Below are 17500 nucleotides of genomic sequence, written 5' to 3'. Positions count from 1 at the left end.
ATATATATATCTATATATATATATATATATATATATATATATATATATACATTATATATATATATATGTATATATATATATATATATATATATATATATATATATATATATATATATATATATATATATATATATATATATATATATATACTTTTGGCCTACTTAGGCTCATCCTAACGAAAAGTTAATTTCATCGACAAATATTTTGCATGGTATTAGCCATGTGAATAAATAGTTACCATAAAGTGACTTCTGTATATCTATAAAATAATCCACAATAAAGCAAAATGTAATGAAAAATTCCTTTTTCTAAATCTTTCCATATAAAATATAAAAAATCTTTCAAATGGTTTTTAAATGAAAGAAATTGGTCCGGAAACCAAAGCAGTATTGTTTAAAATATCACCAAAATAACTGCGTTTTAATGAGCCGGGTCACGAGCCTGGTAATCCCATTTCGAGTTCATACAAATATTACTCCTAGAAAAAAGCTATCACTGAAAATGAAAATTAAATAACTAATCTTAATTATTTTATGAAATTCACAATTTAAATTTTCTTCAGGTAATTCTAACAAATATATCAGTTACTGATAGCTCTGAAGACATTACAAATGTTATTCCACTTCTAGAACAAAAAAATAACTGAAAAATAATATTATATATCCAATCTGAATTATTTTATGAAATTCACAATTATTTTTTTTGGTAATTCCAGCAAATGGGTCCGTTACTGGTAGTTCTTAAGTCAATACAAATATCAGCCTACTTCTAGAGAAAAAATATCAATGAAAATGAAAATTGTATAACTGATCTGAATTCTTCTTCTTTGTCTACATCTTTTCCCACTTCTATGTGGGGTCGATGTTTCTGGTCAGCTTTCTCCATCTACTTCTGTCCCACACTTCATCACCGGTTAATCCCTTTGATCGAAGGTCATCCTTGATACAGTCCATCCACCTTCGCTTTGGTCTCCCTCTCCTTCTCGTTCCCTGTACCTCCATTTCCATTACTCTCCCCCCAATATACTGTTCATCTCTTCTCATGGCATGACCATATCACCCCAGTCTACTTTCTTGGATCTTATCTGATAGTTTTCTAACTCCTGTGGTACCCCTAATTACCTCATTCCGTATCTTATCTCTTCTTGTCACCCCACAAGAATTATTTTATGAAATTTACAATTATTTTCTTTTAGGTAATTCCACCAAATGGATCAGTTATAACTGATTCATTTGGTGGAATGGGATTGTGGGGATGAGATAACTCTCAAGTTAATACAAATATTACTCTCCACTTCTAGAAGTGTCACTGGAAATGAAAATCACATAACCAAGCTGAATAATGATAAGAAATTTAAAATTGCTATTCTTAGGGTAATTTCATCAAATAAATCAGTTACTGACACTTCTGAAGTTGATAAAGATAATTCCTCATTATCTCCTTCTGCGCCTATTGACGCAAAGGGCCTTGGTTAGATTTCGCCAGTCGTTTCTATCCTGAGCTTTTAATTAGCAAAATAATTACATTGAAAAAATTCATAAGGATACATGAGCTTAACAATCATTCATGCAATAACACTTTGAATTCAACGTACGGTACATCTGAAGTTCATAACCAATTGTTTGAACACTTCTTGTCACCTTTGTGGACTTGCGAATTCTAAAAATCTTATTCTTAGTCCATTTGATAAAGTTAAAAAGAGTCATACAATTAAATAGTTCTAGAATCAGTATTAACATAAATTAGTTCACGATTTTTGTTCTTATTTACACTTATCACCTTACAGAAATGTAAATTAATTTCAAGTTTATTAATATGTATATCCTTGAAAACTGTTTTCCCCATATTTTGCAGTCCGCAATGAGCTTATGCTTACCTTAGGAAAAAAAATCCGTCCTCCCATAACCTACACATAATCCCTTTCCTTATACCTTTCGTCTTTTGCTCCTATATGTATTCTATTGCCCTTTCTATGACCTCTCAATCACCCTTTTCTTAAAGATGTTGAACAGCCAAGGGAACATAATACTTCCTTGTCTCTCATACCTACTGTATGTTTTGCAATAAAAAAATACACTCTGACAAACAGTATACTTCCATCATGATAACTTGTAAATGTTATATACACTCTCAATATTGCCTGTTCACATAGTTCCAAATATATTTCTAGGTTCTTTTACGACTCAGTCAGTGTTTTCTTATTTACTTTTATTCCAGTTTTATATCTGTTACATAAAAATCAATCACTTGATCCTCGTGTTCTTGTCCATGTCTAATTCAATGTTACATTTCTCTTATTTTTCCTGACATAGTATACAGTACTAACAAACGTCCCCATGTAATCCTTTGTGTATATGTGTGTGATCTGCGTGTGTATGAAGGTATATGAATGTATGCATTCTTCATTGGGATGTCTATGCATTTGTTTGCTTACAAAAAGATCCGAAAAAGTTTGGGAAAAAGTCAGAAAAGTAGTTCATAGTATTTCCTCCCTTTTATCGTAAAACAAACGGAGTTAAGTAGGTATTTGATATTGTATCTTTAGTTCTATCTCTATATCATTGTATTCAAAAGAAAGACACGATTGAATAAGAAAAAAAAAAGTTTCCACATTCCAATATTCCTGCCAAATGTATTCTTCCGCAAGCGGGTGTGTCATTAGTCTGCCGGATGGCGTTGGAGGCGGAAAAAAACTGGAATACATTCCTTTATTTTCGACATTTTCTGTAATTGAATATCCGACATTTGTCCAAAGGTTGGTACCGTTAATTTAGGTTCAAGGTCATGTATATTAAAGTAGCATTGAAGTTATTTTCAAATAATAGTGGCTATATATGTAGTTTGCAATGTTAGGAGGCCTACAGTAGCCTACTCCAATTTGAGTCGACAGTCATAGGCATTTTACCAATGACATAACTTAGTAGTTCCAAGTCATTTGGACTGTGCAAGTCTAATGTGTAATTGTTATTAGTTTTAATAGGATATATAACTTAGAAACAACCTAGAAGCCTCTGGTTTAGAGGTTTCTTTAATGTGTTTTTCAATTGTGTGAAACTATATCTTTATTTCGTATTTTAAAACGAAATCGTGACTTGATACTTTAGTATTTTGACAGTTAATATATGGTAACTTTATTTTTTAGTGAAACTGGAATTTACATTAAGAGTATGAATAATGTTTATATAGGAAATATTTATTTTAATGATACTGTTCTTAAGATATTTTATTTTTCCTCACTGGGCTATTTTCCCCGGGCTTATAGCATCCTGCTTTTCCAACTAGTGTTTTAGCTTAGCAAGTATTAATAATAATAATGGCTGGAGTATAACAGCTTGACGTATCGATCAACTAAAATGTGAACAAAACTTAATTTTGTATCAATTGCTTAGATTTGAAAGCATGATAGTGGATTACTGTGCATGCATTGCTTGCATTCGTTTTAGGCAGCTTTTTTTATGACGTCATCATTAGCTGGCCTTTTTAACTGATTAAGAGCATCCTGATATTTATGCATGAGTTTTACAAGCGCCCTTTTTCCCATTCGACTTCATTTTAATCAGTTCCACCATGACTACTGTCGAAAGTAAACGTTTTCCACGGGAATTTATTCTATTTCGAAATTTATTTTAATTTAATTTATTTCGGTCACTGATTACGTTTAAAACAATTTGTTCAGTAATTTGTTATTGTTGTTCATGTGAAAAACAAATTCCCAAGATTGGCATGCACAGCTGATTCATGTTCCACTTCCCAGAATAGAGCAGTAGTGAGGGGTAGTTTGTAGCGCTACGGCCAAGCGGCCTAATTTGCTTATTATCGCTCCGACTGTTATCTTGTATAGAATAAAAACGTTTGGAAATGGTCTACAGATCTTAAATATGTTGTGTTAGGGCGGGTCCAGGGGGGGGGGGGGGCGCAGCCCCCTGGGTAAGGACACGGCTTTCAGCATAGGTTAGGTGGGTTTTTAAGTTAGCTTCTCCCGTCGTACTCGTAGGTGAGGAAACTGTTGTGTAATGGGGGAGGGGGGGGGGGTTCCGGGCTGGCGAAGCCCCCTGGGTAAGGATACGGCTTTTAGCATAGGTTAGGTGGGTTTTTTAAGTTAGCTTCTCCCGCCAAAATCGTTTTTAGAACGACAGCCACAGTTCAGAATATTCACGTTTTCTACGGGATCTGGCCGTCACCCTACAAAGGCTCCGCAGTGAGATTCTTTATTTGCGAGCAAAGCGAGCCACAGCTGAGCAAAAACTATCTGAGAGACGTGATATAAATTATAGGTAATTATAATACTTAAGGTGATCCATTGAGATGGCAAGCACAGCGCATCCATATACCGCTTCAGTGCTGAAGAGCACTGAGATAATTGTTTATTTGCGATTGAAGCAAGCCATGTCAGAATAAGAACCATAAGGGGGCTGTGCTGTAAATCATAATTGTAATACTTGAATTTAGCGCCAGTTACATGAACCATATATTTTTCTAACTGGTTATTTTGTTGGTATACATTTCTGACCAACATTATTGCTACAAATAACTTGTTTATGGGGTTATCCCCTGGGATAGGCTACCCCATAATTATTATTATATAGTGGATGATGGAAAACTCATGAACGGGTGGTTTGTTCAGTATTTATAGTCAGACGGATAAAACACGGGATAATGAGCAGGAAAAATAGAGGAATCATCTGTTTGGTTAGAAATTTATAGTTTAATATATTTACCCTTTTATCATATGATACTCAGCTATTAGAAATAGGTAGATAACCAAACTTATTTCTCACTAATACCCAATCAAACTATGTAGATGTTGAAATAATATTGGTGTGCTATATTTTTTCTAAATCTGAGAATTCTGGTAGCTTGGGTAACGGTGTGCACCTAATATTCTGAGGTTGGATTATTCTACAGGTACTTTGTTTAGTGTATTAGATCCTTAGAAAAAAAAAAAACGGAATAGGCATGACATCTTCTAAGTATGAATAAACCACCCAATAAGGCTTATGTATCTCAACTCTCAGTTTATGGAGGGCCCGGTTAGGAAATCTGGATTTTAGGATAGAGTTGAGCACATATTGAATGTAATGCCCTAATCCGGAAAGGGAGACGCCCAAAAAATTCTTTATAATCTCATCAATTCATCGTCCATTAAAAAATATTACACAAACAAGTTTACATATACAGGACAATAATGTCTTAACCTAAGCAACAGGTCTAAACCTAGTAAGCCTGAACTCATATCCCACCTACCAAGACTTAAGAAAATGGAAATTGAATCAAATTAAGTGGGTGCATCCCGACATGCCCTTCCATAATCTAGCCTACAACATTAAATGCTACATCCAAAATCATGTGCCAGACATTCAAAGTTAAAGGCAACCCTATTAAAGCATTACTACACAGTGCTGCCTATTATATACAGCAAAAAATGGGGTTGTCTTGTATGTTTAAACAAGATTTACTACCTTTCCGTACCTTACCACTTATCTAGATTAAAGGAATGTGTATTATTATAGAAAAACATGGAAAAAACTTTGCTAATAAATGAATGCGGTTTTATATAGAACTCCTGTTTTCTCGAAAATTACTCCTTATTTCTGACGCAAATAAATAATAAGATATATCCTAATATATCCTACGGTAATGGGGGCCAACCAGTGGAAGCCGGGGGTTTTATTGGTGAATTGGTAAATAATGGTAAAATTAGCCTTTTCTTCTCTACAAATTATTTTCTGGGACGCATGATAATCCACGATAAATACATAAAATATTTGCATCCTATTCCCTTTAAATTATTTTAAATTTTTTTTACATTTTACAAACCACACATATCCGCTTCTGCTCATAGTGTCCTAAATGCGATTCTAAGTTATCTTTTAGAGAAGACCAACGCATTTTTTATTGTAACTTGATTGTGAAGATTACCAAGACAAATAACACGTAGGTGTTAATCATAAGGTAAGGAATTATTTTAGATTTACTTTGAGTTTGTGAGCTGTTAAGGAGTGGTCTGTAACCAGGTCAGGTTTGTGACCTGTGAAGGGGGCTCTGGGGGCTTGCCCCCAGTTTCGTCTGGGACCTGGGAACTGCTAGGTTAGGTTAGGTGGTTTTGTTAGGTTCTGTGGCCTTTTACAAATTTCGAAAGTTAAATTATCACTTTTCCTGTTTTCACCCCTCGCCCCTAAAGAACCAGGTTCTCACCAGCGTCTGTCGGGAAGGGGGTGGGATAACTGGTGAACGGTTTATTTGCTGTAGAAATAAAGATCAAATTCGTTGAAAGTACAATATTTACTGTAGGAAAAGTTTTTTTTTCTATTGGAAATGTAGTTCCATGTTCTATAATTTTACCATGTGTACTAAGTTTAACCTAATCTAGGATGTGGGATCCTTACCAAGCCAGACTAACACTCTCCCCCACCTAATGTCACTTACAATACTGTAGATAGAATTAAATTAGAATATATCCTAGCTTTATATGCAACGCTGTAGATTTATTCAAATTACAGAGATATGTCCTAATTTGACCTACTACACCACACATTCCTGTTTAAAGCATAACTCAAACAGTTATAAAACATTTTCTGTAAATTGCTAAGTTTTGTAATATAAAAGAATATACAACGTTGCTCATCGAAACCTTACCTAATACACAATTAAAAAGAATTCAAAGCATAAAACTTGGTAACTGTATAATAGTTGAATATCTTGGAAATGGGATTTGCTTATAAGAAGTGGTAGATTTATAACAGTTTGGACATATTTTGTTTTAATCTTAAAGAGGCAAGAGAACCATAGATATAAAGTGGCACAAATTGGTAAAAAGCTTGTTAATATATGGTACTTTAATTTCTAGCCAAACTGAAGTTCGCTAAAAGAAATGGAAGAGTCCTGGCTAATTTAATATTTTTCTCTGTATGACTAATGGGGACTGGGGCATATCTTACATGTTTCTCGATTAGAATGTGAACAACGTTTAATTGTCTACGTCTATTGCTTACTTTTGAAAGAATGATTGCAGGTTGCTGCTTGCCTTTGCGTCTGGCCGCTTTGTTTCTTGTATGAAGTAATCATTAGCTGGATTTTTGAACGAATTAAGAACTTCTAGATATTTATGCATATGATCCCGGTTGTTGTTCTACAAGTCATTTCTCCCCATCTACTTCAGTTCCACATTGATTACAAATCTATTGTAATTTCATCTATTTAAATCATTGATTATGTTTAGAGCACGCACTGTTCAATATATAGCTATTGTTGCTAGTAGAAGGTAAAAAATACCTGGAAATAATGACACATGATTGGTGTACAGAACTCATCCATGCAGTGCTTACCAGAAATGGGGAGCAATGAGATGTTTATTTGTGAGCAAACCGATCCACAATGGAACAAAGTGAATTTTATGGAGGTGATATAGATTATAGTTAATTATGATACTTAAATAGTGACTTTGTGCAACACATCCAGGTACCACTTGCCGGACCAGATGAGCTGTAGGATAATGTTTATTTGTGAGTGACGCGACGGATGTGAATCATAGGTAATTATGGTACTTTAACTTCACGACATTTACACAAACCAATAGGTTATCCTGTGTTTATTATGCATTTTTTATTATTACTAGTGATGTAAATCACTAGTTCTTGGTGTTTCCCAACCCACAACCCATGTTTCCCCACTGGGGTTCCCCCATTTTTTATCATTACTATTACTGTAAGTCACTTGTCTTTGGTGTTTCCCTACCCGCAACCCATGTTTCCCCACTGGGGTTCCCCAAAATTGTTATTGTATGGGAGGTGGTTTGGACAACTCATGAACGGGTGGTTTGCTCCAATATTCACGGTAAAAATGTATAAAAAAAAACGAAATAACGAATGGGAAATATATGGTTCATTCATTTGGCTAGAAATTAAAGTATCATATATTTATGGTTGTCTCAATATTTTTGCTGCTTTAGAAATCAATGATGAATAGTACCCCTGCTATGGTCATATGGGCTTCGGATTTTTTAATATCAAGGACATTTTTACTGACCTTCTGAACCAAATGAAACTTCCAAAAGTTTCATACTACAGGTCTTACGGTTTTATGTAACTACCATTTCTTAGAGCCTGCCGAGTTACTTGATAGCCGATGTTTTAGTAGAAAGTGTTTGCGAGGAAAACACACAGTAAAGCTCTCTTCATTGAATCGCTGGTTCCCACAAGTGTAATAAGAGTTTTAGTGATAATACAGTATTTATACTGGCATTTAATTAAGGTAAGTGTGATGTACTTAAGCTCTGTTTGAGGTTTACCAAGTGATATATAATCATTGATTAATAAGTGGGGTAGTTATAGTATGTGAAGACTCCAATCAATGAGGACGACCACCTATCACCTTAGGATATGTTAGGTGGATGGGGTTTAGATGCGATGCATCAGTCTTTCATTGTTTTGTTTTGTTTTTTGTTTTTTCCACACAAAGCCCTGGTGTTTTTCCAAGGTTTAGGTGTGATGCATCAGTCTTTCATTGCTTTTTTTTTTCACCCAAAGCCCAGGTGTTTTTCCAAGGTTTAGGTGTGATGCATCAGTCTTTCATTGCTTTTTTTTTTCACCCAAAGCCCAGGTGTTTTTCCAAGGTTTAGATATGATGCACCAGTCTTTCATTGTTTTTTTTTTTTCACCCAAAGCCCAGGTGTTTTTCCAAGATTTAGATGTGATGCATCAGTCTTTCATTGTTTTTTTTGTTTTTTCCACACAAAGCCCAGGTGTTTTTCCAAGGTTTAGATGTGATGCATCAGTCTTTCATTGTTTTTTTTTTTTCACCCAAAGCCCAGGTGTTTTTCAAAGGTTTAGGTGTGATGCATCAGTCTTTCATTGCTTTTTTTTTTCACCCAAAGCCCAGGTGTTTTTCCAAGGTTTAGATATGATGCATCAGTCTTTCATTGTTTTTTTTTTCCACCCAAATCCCAGGTGTTTTTCAAAGGTTTAGGTGTGATGCATCAGTCTTTCATTGCTTTTTTTCACCCAAAGGCCAGGTGTTTTTCCAAGGTTTAGATGTGATGCATCAGTCTCTCATTGTTTTTTTTTTTTTTCCCACCCAAAGCCCAGGTGTTTTTCCAAGATTTAGATGTAATGCATCAGTCTTTCATTGTTTTTCCCACCCAAAGCCCAGGTGTTTTTCCAAGGTTTAGATGTAATGCATCAGTCTTTCATTGTTTTTTTTCCTCCACTCAAACCCCAGGTGTTTTTCCAAGGTTTAGATGTAATGCATCGGTCTTTCATTGTTTTGTTTTTTCCCAACCAAATCCCGGGTGTTTTTCCAACTGGTTTGGTGTGATTAATGCTGGTCTCATTCGTACACGGGGTAATACATGTTTTATGGTATCCCCACCTATAAAACACCATTTACCACTCGGAATCCATGATAAGAAAAAATATTCATGGTTTGAACCAACATTAAAGGTTGGAAATGGGCACAAGAGATAACCCATTGAATTAATATATGGCTCACATATAAAGTAAGAAAAATTAGTATCATATCTATTATGTAAATATAAGCAGACTATGTAGCACAACATATTTGAGGAGCATTGTATGCAATATATTCAACTTAAAGGGATAAAGCATGGAAACTGCACGCAAGATTCTTGTAATAAAAGAACCTCCTCTTTGTTGAGATATATGATCCCTTCTGAAGCTAACGTTAGTAAAGGAAAATAGTAGGAAACAATTTTTTTTTATAGATTGTTTAACACTGAAAAGGATTAAGATACATTAATAAATGAAGATTACAAGGAATTTCTACAAATAAGTCTCACTTGATGTATTGGCTTAAATTTAAAGTGAACAATGATTTTCGCATTGCACACATATACTCCTAATAACCACCAAAATATTGTTGAATATGCATTACATTGCCCCACTCTAAGCAAGAATTATGAGGGCCCTATTGGGGAACCATCTGATTCAACATTAACATATATCTTTTGTCCTATAAATAAGAGATAACTTATACACAAGCTGAAAAGGCAAATGAATAATTAACAAGGTAGCTATGGTGGTAAGAATAGGTTGGTATGAATAAGCCAACTACCTGTCAGACTGAGTCGAGTCACTTTTGTCTTTGGATATTTGCTTAAAAAATGTGTTGCTACCACGTTCCTTATAATTTTCACCATCACTATTGGAAATTTTCGCTTATTTTGTTTTTGTTATAGTCTTTAGTTTTTGTCGAGTGCACTCTCACTTTTGATCAGTGGAAGAGGCACCCTGAAAGGTATAACAACGTAAAATTTTTATTTTTTAGGAATTTTGATGTGTACCTTTGTGAGGTTAACTGGAGTATGATCCCAGTGTAACAAGCACTTCTGATATACTGGAGGCAGATGACCAGTCCCTGCTGGGCTTAAGTGCCTGCACCCTCCTGCTGGGAATTTAGGATGAGTAGTCTGTATTATATTCAGCTGTGAACCTGTTATTTCATCACAAATCTAGGCCTTATGAAATTTAGGCCAAAAAAGGTTTAGGCCCCAGAAACCTTTAGGCCAAAGGAAAACAATAATTTCTATATTGTTTACATGTATGCAGAAATAAGGATTAACAGTTGAATTGAGCATTTAAAAGTTCTTCAGAATCGCTTCAAATTCAATGGTAAATTAAAAGAAATAAAATCAATTACTTTATTTCAAAATTCTCAGTTAATTATGACTATATATGGTGCTGCAGGGTAACTGCAGGCTGCCAGGAGTTAAGAAGTTTTTATTTATTTATTAATATACTGCTCCCATAAACTAAAAAGGCAACCTGGCATGTTCTTAAAATGCTTCTTTTGGTAGCAAATAAACATTTATCTCATTGCTCCTCTGCTCTGACCAGAGTTACATGGATATGGTGTGCCTTCCATTCACGTGGGTCGTTATTAAAGTATCATAAGTATCTATAATTATATCATGTCCCTCAAATGGTTTTCTCTCTCCTTCCCACCCTCTCCTTCTCTCTGGATTGAATATACCCTTTCTTTTTCTTAATCAGGTCTTCAAGGTTCCTAAAGAATCTCCTTCACGTCCGGTACCATTCCCTTGTAATGAGACCTCGGTACTTCAGCTTTCCTTTGGTTCATCTAAGATCTCAGGTAAGACTTCCCTGCATCTACAAAAAGGTCACCATACCTTCTCTTGATTGATCATACACTATCTCACCTGCTTGTGATCAATCATGCACTCTCTCTCCTGCTCGTGATCAATCTTGCACTCTCTCTCCTGCTCGTGATCAATCTTGCACCATCTAACCTGCTTGTGATCGAATGTGCACCATCTCACCTGCTCGCAATCATGCACTACCTTACCTGCTCACAATCTTACACCACCTCACCTAGCTATTCACACTCATTCATCTGACCTAGAGCATTCAAATGTTTTAATTCTTTCATTTTACTTTATTTCGAGTATTATTCTCCTGTGTGGTCTTCAGCTGCTGATTCTCATCTTAATTTGTTGGACAGGAACTTCGGTCTATTAAATTTCTTATTCCTAATCTAGATATTAATCTCTGGCACCATCGTTCAATTAGTTCATTATGCATGTTGCATAAGATTTTTCATAATTCTGACCATCCTTTACTGTACATTCAGATCCCGGACAGTTCTATCCTGTTTATAATACTAGTTTTGCATTAATTCTAATGGTCAGGTCTTCTTCATCATGAGGCTCAATACTATACAGTACTCTAAAAGTTTTATTCCAGTTGTGACCAAGTTGTGGAATGATCTTCCTAATTGGGTAGTTGAATCAGTAGAACCTAAAGTTCAAACTCATAGCAAATGTTTTTATGTTGAACAGGCTTGCATAGGACCTTTTGTAGTTTATAAATCAAACATCTGTTTTAATGCTGTTAATGTTTTTAAAATGTTTTTTTTTTTTCTTATTTTCACTACTCTTGATATCGTTTATTTATTTCCTTATTTCCTTTCCTCACTGGTTTATTTTCCCTGTTGGATTCCTCGGGCTTATAGCATCCTGCTTTTCCAACTAGGGTTGTAGCTTGGCTAGTAATCATAATAATAATAATAATAATAATAATAATAATAATAATAATGCTTGTGCATTCCTATCTATTACCAAACAAGCGCACCTAACTGCTTGGACATGATCGTCTGATCGCAAGTACTGTGTTCCCTTATGTGGTAAACAATTATCTGTTCTTGATGCTATGCCTCTTACCAGGAATTCTCGAAGGTTCACACACACCCTTCTAGAAAGCTACACTCATCTAATAGAGCTCATATTCACCTTCTAGTAAGACCAAAAACTTGATGGTTCTTTATTCACCAATGAATTTCACAAGGTAGGAGTAAGGACCTCTTCCCTCTCCTCATTAGCTGCATGAATACCATCAAGCCTTTGGGGGAGTGAGGGTTAAGTTGCACAACAAAAGTAATTTCTCTGGAAACAAACATCAGTACACGCCATTTTCTAGCTATCGTCGGACTCGTACCGTAAGCAGTGCCCTGAACTGAATGCTCTTGCTATACTTAAAGAGAAATTCATCATCTCAATAGGTCCAATAAACATAGTTATGCATCTCCTACAATCTCAAAGTACATGAGGTCGATATGTATAAAGATCATACCCATCGCCAAATAGTCATTACAAAGAGTGTACTCGACACTGAGTGGTATGTGATGTAAGTGCTCGCACGCCTGTTGCTAGCAATCGTCCTAATATGAGAACGAGCTATCGTTTTCTTGATGGGGAGTAAAAGCCCTTGAATACATTACATAGAGTATATTTTGAGATGTTATGTACCAGAAATGCTTATTTCCCCGAGAATACGTTTGGCTACAAGGTTCGTGTATTTCCCATGCTTGTTCAATGCTACATTTAACATATCTTCTTGAGTGACCTACGGGTGTCTTCAATGACTTATAGAACTCAGAGCTTCTGACATCGGCTTCATCCTTCCTTTCTATTATTTGGTACGATGGAAGAGTTTCCTAAAACCATTTCCATCTTCTGACAGGCTGTATAGCCACGAGCCAGAGATTTCCTTGTGCCTTGCCATTATGTGGCTTGTCCTAGTAATGTTCTGAACGTTCATGCCTTACAAGACAGGCTGCCTCACGCATCCTCTTCCCGAATGGCATTTTCCCATGGGATTGGCCATATGCCAAAATCACAAAACTTAAGACTGGTAACCATGATCAGGAACCTTACAGTAGTCTACTGCGATTGGGAAAACTTATAATTGCTTAGTGCAATTGGGAATTCTATGAATGTTAACAGCAATTGTGAAATCTACAAATGTCTACAGTGATTAAAAACTCGTCAATCCAGTCATGTACAGTAATCAGGGAACTTGCGATCTTGCGATTGGGAACTATGATCTTCAACAACGATTGGAGCATACACTTGTTCCTTAAGGGTTCATCACCTTTTAGCTACTAGAGAATTAGTTCAGCTGTACCAATTAACTTCACAACTCTTATCATAGATGGGGATGAGGATGGTTCAGTGATGCACAGTATGACTTAATCTGGTGTAGTTGCTTGAGACATAGACCATTTCCTCAGTGTGGTTTTGTAGGAGGAGTAGGACTGTACCAAAAGCCGAACCCCCAAGAAGGATTTTTGGTAGGAAGTAGGGAAGCTCATACTTCCAGTACTCATTCTCATGTGAAACCAAGTATGAATGCTGCAGGTCGGCACGTTGGCAGAAGCGCTTGCATTTTTCCTGCACAGAGATGTTCCTGGTATGCTTTGATGATAGCATCGAGCGAGATCCTCCACCTCGCTGATACTATTCCTCAACCTAGCTCTTTCCTGAATCAGCCTGATCTGTGACTTAAGTTTTACGAAATGCCAAAATTTTTTATCAGTGAGAAAATAAAAATGTTGGAATAGGTGATTTCTCAATTCCAATCTTGGCGCACTTACAATTACTGAGATGCCACGTCATGTGCACATAGTTGTCAGCAAGGATCCACTCCAACAAAGGTCTCTTGTGTATTTCTTCAGGAAGAAGGTGCCAGAGACGGCTATCCTTAGGACTGCAGAGTATGGCAGTTCTGACTTCCTTTATGAAATGGAATTCCTTACATTATAATGATTGATAGCATATTGGTTCCTGAACTTTTCACAGACCCCCTCCCCAATCAACCAACCAGAATAATCCACTCTGACAGTAGGGGCCTCGATGGAATCGGGACATAATGTCTCGACATCTAAGTCATCTATCATTTATCTTCCTTCCATGGCCAGCTTCCAAGTTCTATCATGGTTTGATCGCTATGCTATCACAGCTAAGATCTGCACTACGATCTAAGGTTTGTCAATTTGATCTGATAAAATGCTAAGAACAAAGGCTTCTTAATGCAACATTCAGATGACCCATGGGACCTTTGAAAACCAGGGAAAAGGAATGATTGCCTCCCACTTTTTCAGGCAAGGGAGTCAAGACAGTAGAGTCCCTTATGGAATGCATTGGTACAAGAGTTGCCTCCCAGTTCTCACGGAAGGAACAGCATCAAGGCAGTAATGATGGAAGAAGGCACAGACAATCCCCTTCTTCCCCTGATCAGTTTACCGCTAAGGGTTCAGGCTCTTCAAGGGTAACTTCCAAGAGCCCCATCAACCTTTAGCAAGTACTGAGAATCTGGCTCTTCTTCCCTGGAAAGGCTTGGACAAAACTGCTCCCATTGACATGTGACATGGCCCTCCAGGAAGAGAGATAGGAATAAAGGCTGAAGGAAACATGAAATTCAATGACTACATACAACTTCTATGAGGGATTTTTGCTTATTTTACTTGTGATCTACCGAAACTGGCCCCATAATGGCAGGAATGGAGGCGACACGAAGGCCGCTGAGAAGGTTCACAGACTTCTACAGTGTACTATTACAAAGGTAATAGTGTACAGGGAATTGGAGATCAGTATTTGGTCTTCATGCCTGGTTCCCCAGATGCAATTCAGACTAGCTGTGTACAGTCCATCATAACAATGACAACAACTGCGTATCTGTAGACTTTAAAGACTTTTACTCTTGGATCCATTCCCACTGTCCTAACGGATGATTTACTCATCTTTTTCTTTGAGGAAAGAGACAACCAATTCAAATCCCAGTTTTTCTAATTGGCTACCACTAACAAGATGTTCACACTAGTGTTTTGAGCCCTTTCAATCAACATGTCTACCCGCAGGTCTGCGCAAGGTTCTTTTAATTCAAGAACACTGATCAAGCAAACACAGTTAATCTACAGAGTCCAGTTGTATGGTTTTAGGCTATCTCTACATCATTGCACTACAGAAAGGCTTAGTTTCTCACCATTACTCATTCTGTTCATCTTGCAGTATGATAAACTTCTGGGATTCTCCCAGTTGCAGACTCGGTAAATTGGGAAATCACCTTCCAATAACTCCGTGAATCCTAGACTCTTACGCCTTTCCATGCCTCTTTCTATGTCTCTCGATTACTCAACGGTCAATAGACATCGAGATTCAGAGAGCCCTTGATCCACTACCTAGCAGCCACAGGTAGCATGGTACCTGGGTGAGATATTCATAATCCTTCCTTTATCTGGGAACCTCTTCAATTTCTGGGGTAGTGATAACCGGTCATTCCCTAATCCAAGCATTAACCTTGGATTCAGACTGGAACTCTTCAAGAGAATTACTTTACTTGTGAGGAGTCAGAATAGTCAGTCTTTGCCTCTGACTATCCGCTTGGAACATTTCCACAAGTCCTCAGATCTCTTAAATGGATTTGCTTGAACCAGGGTTAGTTGTGGTGTAGCAAGTTGGAAAACACTAGCCATTCTGAAGGATAGAAAATCATCTTAACATCCTTGGTTCAGTATTTCATTGCAAAGACCTATAATCTAAGCAGCCATAACTTCAATCCTTCTTTCTCTCCTCCCTACAAAGGCGACTAACAGGGCATGGATGACTTAACTACCTATTCTTTGGGTGAGACATTGCTAATCTTCCTTTAGTATGGAAGGAATGAGAATTCCTGATGCGGTTTTATTCTGGTTTTGTGGGAACAATTGAACATGCACTCCCACAGGATTACTACCCCAGAATATTTGATCTACCTTAAAACCTGCCAGTGGTGCAGGTGCTAAATACTCGAGTCTGGAGGCACTAGGCAATCATTATAGATCACTATTCATGGGAGTATACTCATAAGACTTAAGATATGTTTTCACTGTGACTTGTGGTAGCTACTCAGCAGGTTGTGTAGCTTACCGAGCTCCCTATGGGACAAGAAACTTCTCATCTAAAATAATAGTCACAACATTATTCTAGGATTACAGGTAGAGTATGGCCCTTCTCCTCTCCTCCTTTCCCTTCTGTAGGTGGAGCAGTTATTCCATTATTTGCTGGATCAAACTTTGAAGCAGGCAAGTTTCCATACTGAGCAATTGATCTATACAAGTCAGTTATAGAAGCATCTCCCCCATCCTCCTTATGAGAGGGAGGATGGATTAGCCATACATTATGACCTTGTGTCCTTCTGAGGATATAGGTCCCTTCTCGACCATCAGTCAACAGACAGAAACCTAGCTCAACCTATGAGAATCTATTCTCAAGTGCTGGGAGGTGGTAAGAATCAACACTCCTGCACCTCTTATCAGGTACGAGTGTAATAACATCCCGTGATTTAAAATTAAGGACAAGTCAACTACTAAAGGACGAGGATTTGTATTTATATACGAACAAATCACAAATTTCTAAAAGTAATTTTTGAATTTCTCAACTATGCAAACCTGGGTCCTTAGTTTCACTTCCTGCCTCATCCACGCTGAAAACCCTAGGCGAAGATCCAAGTGACTACTTAGATTATTGGTTGGGGGGAGGAACATCCCCACCACCTGCCAGTAACTACTCTAATCTTCTAATTTTATTTTCAACTTATTCATTTTTCAGTTCTCTAATGAAATTTATGGTTAAGAGACGTTACATCTTTATGATTTTTAACACCTTCAAAGTCTCCTTAGTTTAGCAATGTACACTATAGTTATCTATCTATCTATTTATCTATCTATATCCATATATATGTACATTATATTTATATACAGTATACATAAGTAATTGATATATATATATATATATATATATATATATATATATATATATATATATATATATATATATATATATGTATATATATATATGTATATATATATAAATGAATATACATATATATATATATATATATATATATATATATATATATATATATATATGTATAAATGTATATATATATATATATATATATATATATATATATATATATATATATATATATATATATATATATATACACACATATGTAGATCATATATCTAAATTTCATATATAGTTTATATATATATATATATATATATATATATATATATATATATATATATATGTATATAAATATATATATATATATATATATATATATATATATATATATATATATATATATATATATATATATAAATATATATATATATATATATATATATATATATTTATATATA

At 35.8% G+C, this 17500-nt stretch overlaps 1 long non-coding RNA gene across 5 annotated transcripts in view; it reads left to right on the top strand.

The window, feature by feature from the left end:
• Positions 1-2657: 2657 nt before the first annotated feature.
• LOC137659596 (uncharacterized) overlaps positions 2658-17500 on the top strand; it is a 197093-nt gene continuing 182250 nt past the window's right edge. For 4 of the 5 annotated variants that reach the window (XR_011047595.1, XR_011047594.1, XR_011047590.1 and 1 more), the window contains exons 1-2: positions 2676-2756; positions 11008-11107. This is a non-coding gene — a long non-coding RNA (uncharacterized lncRNA). Of the gene's footprint in view, positions 2757-11007; positions 11108-17500 lie in introns of all 5 variants that reach the window. The other variant, XR_011047591.1, reaches the window with a different exon arrangement.

Source organism: Palaemon carinicauda, chromosome 20 (assembly GCF_036898095.1).
Source record: "Palaemon carinicauda isolate YSFRI2023 chromosome 20, ASM3689809v2, whole genome shotgun sequence".
Taxonomy (NCBI): Eukaryota; Metazoa; Arthropoda; class Malacostraca; order Decapoda; family Palaemonidae; genus Palaemon; species Palaemon carinicauda.
The sequence above is the reverse complement of the archived record's forward strand: the minus strand, read 5'-3'. Positions and strand labels throughout refer to the sequence as shown.